The 12,500-nt window shown below is 43.1% G+C and overlaps 1 long non-coding RNA gene across 2 annotated transcripts in view; it reads left to right on the plus strand.

Annotated features, from left to right (window-relative positions):
- Nucleotides 1–396: 396 nt before the first annotated feature.
- LOC135110886 (uncharacterized) overlaps nt 397–12,500 on the plus strand; it is a 157,360-nt gene continuing 145,256 nt past the window's right edge. Inside the window, exon 1 of one of the 2 annotated variants that reach the window (XR_010273482.1) lies at nt 397–661. This is a non-coding gene — a long non-coding RNA (uncharacterized LOC135110886). The remainder of the gene's footprint in view (nt 662–12,500) is intronic. The other variant, XR_010273483.1, reaches the window with a different exon arrangement.

Consider the following 12,500-nt stretch of genomic DNA (forward strand, 5'->3'; position numbering starts at 1 on the left):
AGCTATATTTGCCTTCTGTTTCTTTTTTCCATCCCCTGTGTGTGTGTGTGTGTGTGTGTGTGTGTGTGTGTGTGTGTGTGTTTTGAGTTTATTTCATTACATTGTGACGTTTCATATCTTGATAGACTATGTATGTATTACGTGTGGTGTATATCCGTGAATGCATGTAGTATGTATCATAGAGCATCACGTGTATGTGTATGTGTGCGTGCGTATGTGTGTGTGTCGCGAACATAACACCCGGCTAAACGTCGAGGCTTTGGTAGGGCGGTAGGGTAGCTGAGCGGCAGTGAGAGTGGAGGGGCTCTCACTGTCTCACTCTCCCTCCCTTACCCACTGCGAATGCGCGGCTCACTGCCCCTCCCTCCTCCTCCTTCTCCTCCTCATTCTCCTCCTCCTCCTCCTCCTCCTCCTCCTCCTCCTCCTCCTCCTCCTCCACCTCGTCTTCCTCTCTCCCTCCCTCCCTCAGCTGAGAGCCGAGCGCGGATGACGTCTGCCTACAGTCTCTCTCGGTCAGTGGAAGGGGTGTGGAGGGTCGCCGCGTCTACAGATCGGAGACTCGGTTCGGGCGTGTTTCTAAAGGATACCCGACCATTTACAGGGTGTGGGCGCTGCTGCTATCACCCTGCCACCCACCTTGCCGGCCCGTCAGCCTCCGTCGGTGAGTGGGTCCCAGTGGCGGTGTGTGTGAGCGTGTGTGCTGCTTGCTGGCTGTGAAGTCTTTTGGAGTGGTGGGCGGCGGGTTGCGGGCGGGCTAGTGAGGGTGGCAGACGAGTGTTGGGCTTCAGGTGGGAAGAGTGACGTCTGCATAATGGGTTGATGTCATATGTTATTGGCATTGTTGGTGTTATTGTTACTGTTGTACTTGGCGCTTTGTTTTTCTTCGCCATGCTGGAATGGTGGTGGATCTCTCTCTCTCTCTCTCTCTCTCTCTCTCTCTCTCTCTCTCTCTCTCTCTCTCTCTCTCTCTCTCTCTCTCTCTCTCTCTCTGTGTGTGTGTGTGTTTGTGTGTGTGTGTGTGTTTGTGTGTGTGTGTCAACATAACATTCTTCTGTCTTGACAAGCCGGTGACATAGCACGTTGTCGTTCACACACACACACACACACACACACAGACACACACACACAAGTATACTATTATCCAGATCGTGGACCGCATGCGGGTGTTATACATCTACGTATTAACAAGACAGTGGGACGGGAGAAGCTCCTTGGTGGTGGAAGGAACTGTTGTGGCAGGAGTGGTGGTGGTGGTTACGGAGGGTGGGGAGTAAGGGAAAGGGGAGGGTGGAAGTGAGAAAGGGAGAGACAAACATTGCAAGGCGGCGAGAACGTTCAAATATATGCCTTGTGAGTATTAGTTTTTGTTATATAAGAGAATGTTGACTATGGGAAGTAAACAAACGCTCTCTCCTCTCCTCTCTCTCTCTCTCTCTCTCCCTCTCTCTCCTCTCTCTCTCTCTCTCTCTCTCTCTCTCTCTCTCTCTCTCTCTCTCTCTCTCTCTCTCTCGTGCTCGCCTTTGCAGCTTTCTAATATAGGTCAATGAAGACAAGTTTAAAGCATAAATACCGGTTAGGGTGGGGGAGGAGGAGAGGAAGGAAGAAGGGGGGGAGGAGGAGGGAGAATAACAACCTTGATTTCCGTTCTGGTTGTTTTGTTTTCCACCTTTTTTTCTCCGCCTCCACCCTTCCTCCCTCCCTTTCTTTATTTCTCCTCTTCTTTTCCCCTACCACTATCATAACCACCACCACCACCACTGCCACACATCATTCCCTCTCCCCACCTTCTTTCTATTGCTCTCATCGCTCTCTTTTCTTTTTCTTTTTTATTTTCCCCCTTCATGTCGTCTTTTTTCTTTCTTTCCCCACACCCTCCATCTCCTTGCCTCGTTCTCTCTCGATCTCACCAAGTTTTTTTTTTTTTTCATACAATTTCTCTCTCTCTCTCTCTCTCTCTCTCTCTCTCTCTCTCTCTCTCTCTCTCTCTCTCTCTCTCTCTCTCTCTCTCTCTCTCTCGCTCTCCGGCTAATTTACCATAAAAGTTTCTCGTCTCGCTGGGATTGTGTAGACTGATTTTGTTATTTGTGTTCCCTTCTGTAGACGATGATACTCTTGGTAGGAAAAGTCTTTATATTATTATTATTATTATTATTATTTTATTATTATTATTATTATTATTATTATTATAATTATTATTATCATCATTGAGGTTAGTCGTCGTCGTAACATCATTATCACTAGCACTAGTAGTAGTAATATTACTTGTTCAGTAGTAGTAGTAGTAGTAGTAGAGGAGGAGGAGGAGGAGGAGGAGGAGGAGGAGTAGCAGTACCATCATTATCATCACTAGCAGTAGCAATAGGAATAATAGTAGCAGTAGGCAGAGTAGCAGCAGCAGTATCATCATCATCATCATTAGTAGCAACAGTAGTAGGAGCTAGAGTAACATCTTTAATACATAAGAACATAAGAAAACTAGGGAAGGTGCAAGAAACCATTAGACTTACACATGCCTATTTCTTCTTATCATCATCCCCACCCATAAATTTAGTAGTAGCAGTTAGAGTATCATCATCATCATCATCATCATCATCATACTCAGAGACATAGGTTTAGAGGGAATCTGATAGAAGTCTAATTGGTATAGGGGTTATAACATGGGGGACGTAAGCGAAACTCGGAATAAGTGATCAGGATAGAACAAGAAATAACGGGTTCAAGCTTCAAAAATTTAGGTTCAGGAAAGAGATAGGAAGGAAATTGTTTTCAAACAGTGATAGATGAATGGAACGGATTCAGTCTAATCAGGTTGTTAGTGCTGAGTCACTAGGGAGCTTTAAAAGATTATTAGACAAATTTATGGATGGGGATGATAGGTGGAAATAGGTAGGTGTGTTTCATACAGGAACTGCCACGTGTAGGCCTGATGGCTTCTTGCAGCTTCCCTTATTCTCTTGTTCTTATGTTCTTCATGGACGACAAAGTACATTCGAGGCAGCTCTTGGTCATCATAGTCACGTTCAATCTCCAGAAGTATCGTTGTAGAGTCTTCAGGTTAGTAAGAAGCGTTTAGCATCACTACCACCACAGATGGAAAGTTCTGTATTCACCTATTTATTTGCAACTTTTCCCTCTCGTTCTAGAATAAAAAAGAAAAAGACGGTACTGTTGATTTTTTTTCAACTGTGGTTTGGCATGATTTTTTCTTAGTGGGGGAATGAAAATTGTGTGTTGGGAGGCCTATTTCATACGAAAAAAAAGTTCCCATGTGATAAATACAATACAAAAAAAAAAAAAAATGGCATTCACGTTATAATATACATAGACCAGTTTATTTCTTCTACAGTAGGTAATAAAATAAAATAAAATAAACAAAATCATGCAAGCAAAACGATGGTTAAACAGAAGTCACGGATATTCGGAGCGCATCACTCAGACAACAAAGGCTAATACGTACATTTTTAGTTTAGCAGCAGCAATAGCAGCAGCAGGAACAGCAGCAACAGCATCAGCAGCAGCAGCATCAGCAGCAGCAGCAGCAGCAGCAGCAGCAACAGCAGCAGCAGCAGCAGCAACCACAACCACAACAACAACAACAACAACAACTTGAACACCCACAATAACGCCTTATGTTCTACTGGTTTTACTGAAGATTTTGAGAGCACATTCAGTAATGGATGTAATTTTACTCTAGAGAAATATATCAGCAGTGGACTTCGGGTTGAGGACTGGTGCATACATAGGTACTAAAATCAACAGCATTTCTCTTCCTTACCTGCGCAGACACACACACACACACACACACACACACACACACACACACACACACACACACACACACACACACACACACACACACACACACACACTTTTTGTTTTTCCTGGACGCGAGAGTGGCTGGTGAACAGTGGGTATATAGCCCAAGGGCACGGCAAGTTCAACATCAGCTGCTCGTCCCGCTTGGCGCCACTATTGTGATTGTGATTGCTAAGAGGATCACTACGACTCTGACGGGAAGTTTATGAAAAGAATGTTCACGACTGTCACGATTGGTGGTCGATGTGGGACCATGGTTCGGAAATATATATTACTGTGTTATGAGTCTGCTGTCATTGTTGCCGTCTGCTGGCGAAGGTGTTATTGTTACTGTCCGCTGGCGAAGGTGCCTCATTTTTACTGTTTGCTGCTAGAATGTATTTTAATTTTATCCAGTGTGGGTACTTACATTCCTGTTTCGTGATTTGCTGATTTTTTTTTTTTTCTCATTCATTATCATCATCGTCGCCGGCGTCTCATTTTTTTTTTTTTTGTTGTTGTTGCTGATCTCCCCCTCCCCTCAGCCACTTCCGCTGCTGCTGCTACTGCTGTTATCATATGTACTAGTGCTATTACTACAGCGCCGTAAAAAAATGGTAGAGATGGCCACTTTAGTGTCTTGAGGTATTAGATTTTTTTTTTCGCGTTCCAGTTTTAAATAGGAGGAAAACAGAAATAGGAATAGTTCCAAGTTTAACAGCGAAAGGGATGAAAGAGTGAAGATACTGGTTAACCCTTGTTTTAGTAAAGTGGACCGAGTAGGTCTTGTGTGCGTAGAGAGGCTGCGAGGGTAGGAGAGATAAGGCACTTTAAGTTAATAAGGTCAGTAACCATAGAAATTTAGGACCGTGTGAATTGAACCTTCATATGTGGGAACGTTGCTGCACACGTGAACGAATATGACCCATGTGAAGAGACGGAAAGCAGCTGGGAGGAGGAAAAGTCTTGCTGGAGGAGACAGGCAAACTTTAGTATTTGCCTTTGTTATTTCTTCGTGCATTAATTTTCGTTTTTTTTTTATTTTCATCGTTGTTTGGAATTTGATCGTTCTTGTATTTCATAGTGTACGATGTAAGAATCTAGTTATCCTCATGGTAGAAATATGATTGTTATTGTTGGAAGATGAAGCCAACAATATCTTGATGAGAGAAGCTTGTGCGTGATTCTCTCTCTATCTCTCTCTCTCTCTCTCTCTCTCTCTCTCTCTCTCTCTCTCTCTCTCTCTCTCTCTCTCTCTCTCTCTCTCTCTCTCTCTCTCTCTCTCTGTCTGTCTGCCTGTCTGTCTGCCTGTCTGTCTGTCTGTCTGTCTGTCTGTCTGTCTGTCTGTCTCTCTCTCTCTCTCTCTCTCTCTCTCTCTCTCTCTCTCTCTCTCTCTCTCTCTCTCTCTCTCTCTCTCTCTCTCTCTCTCTCTGAAGTATAAATAATGCCTTGGTGGAAAGACGAAAATGTGTTAGTGTAAAACAGTTTCTAGTGGTTTGTTTCAGCAAGCTTCATCTCGAGTGTTTATGTAACCTAAACCCAACAGTATGCTAGATATAACCATCGGTGGATGGACGTTGTGTCTTGCAATACAGCGGCTTCACAAATGATTAAAGAAATAGTGAAAACGTTAATATAGAATAAAAATAACTGAAGAACAATGACTTAATGTTGGCAGAGTTGGCAAAAATTGATAAATAGATCTAGATATACATACCTAGGTCCATCCTTATGCTTTCTAAAAGACCACCAGAGTTCAAGCAGCTTCAGACCCAAATTATTTGCAGTCTGCACGTAAAAAGGTATGTAGGTGTTGTGTTTAGTTTCTTTTTAATGCATTGGCGCTCCAAGAAACCACCGTAATCACTGTAGACGGTGAAAGACAGTGGGCCGTAGTCAGCAACATTTTGGCCTTTCATTGGAACTATTTTCAGTCTTAGTAAATGAATAGTCGGATTCTCATGGATGCTTTTGTCTCTTACTGATGTAGACTACACTTGTTAAACTGTCGCTAGAATAATTGAAAACTCACTTGAAAACATAGACAAGTTCCATTAGAGTCTGTTAAAAGAAGTAAAAAAAAAAAAATGCAGAAAAAATATATTGACTAGTGTCGTTATGTTCATGTAAACATACGATGTGTGATGTATTGCTGTTCACGTTGGGGTGCTGCTGTCCCAACTCTGCCTCAACCCATACAAGGGGGAAGTGGTTGATTATTTGAAGGGGTGATGAGCGGGGCGAGGGTCTCCTGGGTCTGGCTGCCCATGCTGTACAAAGATAGACCCTTGGACACGCTTCCTCTTGATCAGGGTTGGGATGTGTGACGTGGCGGCCTGAGCGAGTGGGGCGTGTTGAGGCAGTGGTGTGTGGCGTGGTGGACCGAGCAGGTGAGGTTGTGTGGGTGCGGTGCGGGTGGGTTGTGTGGGGGGTGAACAGTGCGGGTGGGTATGTGTGTGTTGGGGGGAGGGGTGAGGGGGGATAGCTGCAACATGATCCATCGACTAGTGAGGGCGCGGCGAGGCGTGGCATGTTGTGGTGATGCATCTTGTCAACCACAAGGAAACCTCAGCTTCGTGTTCAATTTGTCTTTTTGTGGGTTTTATAAATAGTAATGGTGTGTGGTGAACTGGTGTTGCTTGGGTGTGAGGTGTTATGATGGTGTGGTGCTGCTGTGATGTTGTGGTGTGGTGCTACGGTTGTCATCTCCCGTGTTGTGTGATGTTAATGGTGTTAATGTGGTTTTGTTTTGTGTGGTTTGCTGTGGTGGTGTGTGGTATAGTTTTGTATGACGGTATGGTGTGGTGGTGGTGGTGTGGCTTGGGTGTAGTTTGCTATGGTGTTGTGTGGTATGGTAGCGTTGTGCTGTGGGTTGGGTATTGTTTGGCATGGTGTTGTGTTGTATGGTAGTGTTGTGCTGTGGGTTGGGTATAGTTTGCTGTGGTGTTGTGTGGTATGGTAACGTTGTGCTGTGGGTTGGGTATAGTTTGCTGTGGTGTTGTGTGGTATGGTAACGTTGTGCTGTGGGTTGGGTATAGTTTGCTGTGGTGTTGTGTGGTATGGTAACGTTGTGCTGTGGGTTGGGTATGGTTTGCCGTGGTGCTGTGTGGTATGGTAGTGTTGTGCTGTGGGTTGGGTATGGTTTGCCGTGGTGCTGTGTGGTATGGTAGTGTTGTGCTGTGGGTTGGGTATGGTTTGCCGTGGTGCTGTGTGGTATGGTAGTGTTGTGCTGTGGGTTGGGTATGGTTTGGCATGGTGCTGTGTGGTATGGTAGTGTTGTGCTGTGGGTTGGGTATGGTTTGGCATGGTTGGCATGAGGTGGTAAATGTAAACATCGTACCGTGTATAATGAATTTGTATATTTAAACAAAAGCATTCGTTAATTTTTCTTTTCTTTTTTAATGCTTCTCGCCTATCACATCATATAGACGAGTTTGCTGCCACTCTGTATTCTCATCGGAAGACTGAGTTAAAAATACACACTGTATAAAACCATACTTATAAAACTGCCTCCTCCTCTTCAGCATGTGTCACCAACGCTGCCTAACCAAGCATGTGTTAATGGATGATACTAAGCAAAAAAGTGATCAAGAAACCCCGCAACAAGAGTCTTAAGGCGCCTGCCGCAGTAAAAAAAAGAAAAAAAAAAGTAAATTAAAGATAAAATTAAAAATATTTATGTAGCTTTCTGATGTAGCTAATAAGTGTTGAAAAGAGAGTTGGTGCACCTTAAGTTCAACCAGCCTATTTCAGTGACGAGTTAGTATAGGTTAGGTTAGATAACTACATGGGAGAGAGAGAGAGAGAGAGAGAGAGAGAGAGAGAGAGAGAGAGAGAGAGAGAGAGAGAGAGAGAGAGAGAATACGTACGTTAAAAGCTCTATGTTTAACTTGTTCCCGAATTTAATTGTAATCTATCATAAACTAACGTCTCCTAGCCCAACATAGCTTAACGTAACATTACATAATCTAGACTAATTTTGCCCACTCCAAAATAGGTTCTGTGTCTGATTTCAGTTATTCTAAAAAGATGAAACGAAATAACAAAAAAATAGAAAAAAATGAAAGGGTGGGAAGTCATATCATACTCGTACAACGAGTCACAGTGACAACTCGAGCGAATTCCTCAATGTAGGTTCTGCCGCCACCACCAGCACCTCCTCGTCAGTTGAAGCCACCACCACCACCACCACCACGCACTACTACTCCGCGTTATTGAACTTTTTTTCCTCCCCTTCCCGCCCCCCTAGTGAGCTATGCGTCAGGTTTGATTTGTTTGGCTTCGGCGTGTGTGTTCGTGTACGCCACCCGCCCGGCGTCCCTCTGGCTGCTGCTGCTGCTGCTGCTGCCGACCGAAATTGTACTCAGCCACCGATACTGTTGTCCCACACGACCCCACGCCAACCCACCGCCAACACGATTCTCCTTCTGCTCCTTCTCCTGGTACTGTCCCTGCTGCCGTTCCTCCTCCTCCTCCTCCTCCTATTTTTTTTGTATCCACGTCTTCGTCTTCGTCCTTATCTTCGTTTCTCCTCCTCCTCCTCGTTTTCATTCTCGTCTTCCTCCTCCTCCTCCTCCTCCTCCTCCTCCTCCTCCTCCTCCTCCTCCTCCTCCTCCTCCTCATCATCATCATCATCATCATCATCATCATCCTCATCATCATCATCATCATCATCATCATCTTGTTCTTGTTGTTGTTCTTCTTTTTCCCCGCCTCCTCCTCCTCGTCTTTTGAGTGTGGTATCTCTTCCTTTCCTGTCGGTCAGGCCACGAGGGAGCGGAGGGTGGCTAGCTGGGCGGGTTACCGGGGGGGCGATAGGAAGTCTTCGTCTTTGCTATCCTTACGTTTCTTAATTTGGATCAGGTAGTGTCGCTTATCCAAACACCTTTGTAATGGTCAATGGGTTTGTTGCTATTTCTTCGATTTTTGTGATACTCCTCATTCACCCTTCCCCACGTGATATAACAACTGCTGCTGCTGTTAATAGGTAATACTACTACTATTACTACTATTACTACTACTACTACTGCTACTACTACTGCAGCAAAACAGCAACAACAACAACAACAACAACAACAACAACAACAACAACAACAGGAGCAGCAGCAGCAGCAGCAGCAGCAACAACAGCAGCAGCAACAACAACAACAACAACAACAACAGCAACAACAGCAGCAGCAGCAGCAACAACAACAACAACAACAACAACAACAACAACAACAACAACAACAACAACAACAACAACAACAACAACACTACTACAACAACAACTACTACTACTACTACTACTACTACTACTACTACTACTGTATTGCCGCAGTTATTGATTATAATGATGATTTAGCGGCAACGTTGATAAATAACAAAAAAGGAGGAATAGTAGTGTAATAAAGTACCGCATTATGAAATACCGAAGCAGACTCGTGTGGAAAATGCGGGAGCAAAATAACGTTTTGATTGAAAAATTCTTATATTAAAAGCGTGATTTTCTGCATGACTTTCTTGACTGAGGTGACACGTGATGGATTGACATTTTATTTAGTAGGAAGCGTCCGGCATGCTTCTGGATTCCTGGAAAACCTCATCGGTGCCTTAGAGTTCGTTACCCGCGTGTTTTTTTTATTTTTTTTTATTTCCTCTCTATTCGGGGCTTCGTTAGTTAGCTGGCCATTGTGTTTTGTTCACGCCTATTATCAGGTTTTTATTCTCTTTGCTAGTAACTCAGCTTTTATTGCCTTCGGAAGTAATTCACGTTTTTATTAGAGCGTGTTTTTACCTGTTTGGGTCGTCGTTAGTTAGAGGCTTTACCTGTAATTTTCACGCTTATTATTTTATGGTTTTATTCCTTTCAATGAAACTTGCGTGGGTTGCATGTCTTTATCCTCCTTCCTTGACATGATACTCGAAAAAAAAAAAAATTAACTGTTCCTTTTTGTGCACTTGTTTGTCTTTTTCAATATTGTGGTTCCAAAGATGGTGACTTAATTTATTCGTACCCGTCGTAAGATATCCTTAGGTGGAAATGTGACAGTCATCCTTCGTTGCCTTCGTGTTACCAGCAGCAGCATTTTTTTTTGTTTATTCGACTTTGCTAAACTCTATCGGTGGCACGTTCACCCGGCAGAACTAAGTGATTAATTCCTCGAGTCGTCACGGAGTTCTCTCATTAAAGGTAGTGGAGCATTACACCTTCACTCACTGTCCATCATCATCACTAGGACTTGTGGATCGCTGCTGATCTAACTCATTGTACTTGGTGTTCTTCAATCTTCAGTCCACTGATCTTCAAGCATCCTTACAAAATCTAACAGCCTTTCAGATCAGAAAATCTAACTTTCAGAAGAAAACCTGAAACACAAGCAAATGCGGAAGTTTTTTTTTCGATTTTTGGCTATGGTATCACAAAACGGCAAATATCCGTGTGCTGTTAATGTCATTTTGGCTTTGTGTGTGTGTGTGTGTGTGTGTGTGTGTGTGTGTGTGTGTGTGTGTGTTGGTTCAAGAGATGCTCGAATGACTCACCGGGGCTTCAGGGTTGAGGCTCAAGCTCGGTATCTCTCCCATTGCAAGTTTAACAATAGGAGGGAGGACGCTTCGCCGCCCACGATTCCTCAATGCCTCTAATCACTCACCACCCTGGATGTAACTCCTGCCCTGAGAGTTTCCAGTTATCTTAGTGTGTGTGTGTGTGTGTGTGTGTGTGTGTGTGTGTGTGTGTGTGTGTGAAATGGTATCAAATTTCCATTCTAGTGTACAGATATTTTACGTTATTGACTTTTTTTTTTCTTTTCTCTATCTTTTTGCTTTGAAACTTTCTTGGTGAATATTTAGGTGGAGTGACACGCGATGTTCTATTCACTCATGCGCTTTTTTATATTTATTCTTTTTTTCTTTCCCTTCACGGCGAATGTTTTGACGGATCGACACGCGAGCTTACCACACGATCTTGGATCACTTCAGGGTGATGTTTATCCACGTGAATACAGGAGGTGGGGATGTTTTTATATTGCACAATGGAAACCGTGAAGGGAAAGTCACAACAGAATTTTGTGCAAGTGAGAAGATTGCGAAACAGTGAGGGAAGGAAAATACAGTGATTAGCAGAGTATTTCAGTGGGCGAGATACAGAGTACACTTTAAAGTACGTCGTGCTCACTCATTTGTTTAAGGAAAGAAAAAGATGTCGATATTTGTGGAGAAAGATCTGTGGTACTTGATAACATAAATGGTGGGGATAGAAGAGAGGACATAGTACCAAAAGGTTTACAGGAAACTGCAGCACATGCAGCCACAGGATCAAGTAGTCAGACTCGAAAAGAAAGATGAGGATGACTTATGAAAGAAAATTATGATGAAGTATTAAAGAATATAAGAACATAGAATAAGGAAAGCTGCAAGAGGCTACCAGGCCCACACGTGGCAGTCCCTGCATGAAATATTCCGACCTATTTTTAAGTATAATTTTCATCCATGAATTTACCTATTTTTTAAAGCTTTCTAATGACTCCGCATTAGCAACTTAATTACGGAGTCTGTTCCATTCATCTACCACTCTGAGAACCAATTCCTTCCTGTGACTTTTTTTTTTTTTAATCAAGAGACAGAACATTGCAACCCATTCTTTTTAGGGAAGTTTCATCATTAGTGTGGCGTATAATCCTTGAAATAAACTAGGTGAATCGAACATTGTAAAACACACACACACACACACACACACACACACACACACACACACACACACACACACACACACACACACACACACACACACACACACACACAAGCTATTAGTAAGTAGCAGGTATTCATGACAGTTTCAGACAATAAGAGAAGACGAGGGAATGGAGTATTAATGAACTAATGGTGTGTGCGGAGAAGGATGGCGGGCGGCGTGCCCCAGGATGCTGTGCCGGGTCCAGTTTTGGTGACGGCATTGCAGTCTGAATGTTCTAGTATGTCAGTAAATCCAAAAGTTAATGAACATGTTTGTTGCTTTTAAAATCTCAAGATCTGTCGTAAGCGAAATGTACAGCATGAACCTTAAAGTGCTGACAACCTGATTAGATAGCTCGATTTCGGAGATTATATTCCGCTCAGAACTGTGCTGTCAACGAGGCGTAAGGTAAGGCTAGATTATTATTGTCAGACAGGAGGAACTTGGATAATATGAATTAAATAAGTAAATAAATAAAAAAAAAATCATAAACAAGAAAAGTAATAAAGAATAGATAAATAAAATATGAAATCATAAAATCACACAGTTGATCATATGTGAGGTCATTATACAGGTGATTAATACCTATTCGCATTCCAGTACAGCCCATCAGGAACACCACAATTGAAGATACAAAGACGTTCCTTATAGAGAACGGTCGCGTTACTCCAAAGAACAGAAGTTACAATAAGAGGAAGATCAGAATAGCAGCAGAAAGAAGCAAAATGAACGTGTAGCGTGAGGAAACCCAAGTTACGAGGAAGGGCTAAGAAAAGAAGGCTATGATAAATCTCCCTCATTGAAAGAAAGAAGAAAACGAGAAGACATGATAAATTTTCAGAAAAGTCGTGCAGAAATGCAGGAAAGTGATGAGAGATGATAATGCTACAAGACATGGGAGTAAAAAAATTAAGTGGCCGTACTCGAAAACTGATAGATAAGAAGAGGAAGCTTGTTGCTAGGGAAGATTATGACGAAGTGGTGTAAAGAG

This window comes from Scylla paramamosain, chromosome 21 (assembly GCF_035594125.1).
Source record: "Scylla paramamosain isolate STU-SP2022 chromosome 21, ASM3559412v1, whole genome shotgun sequence".
Taxonomy (NCBI): Eukaryota; Metazoa; Arthropoda; class Malacostraca; order Decapoda; family Portunidae; genus Scylla; species Scylla paramamosain.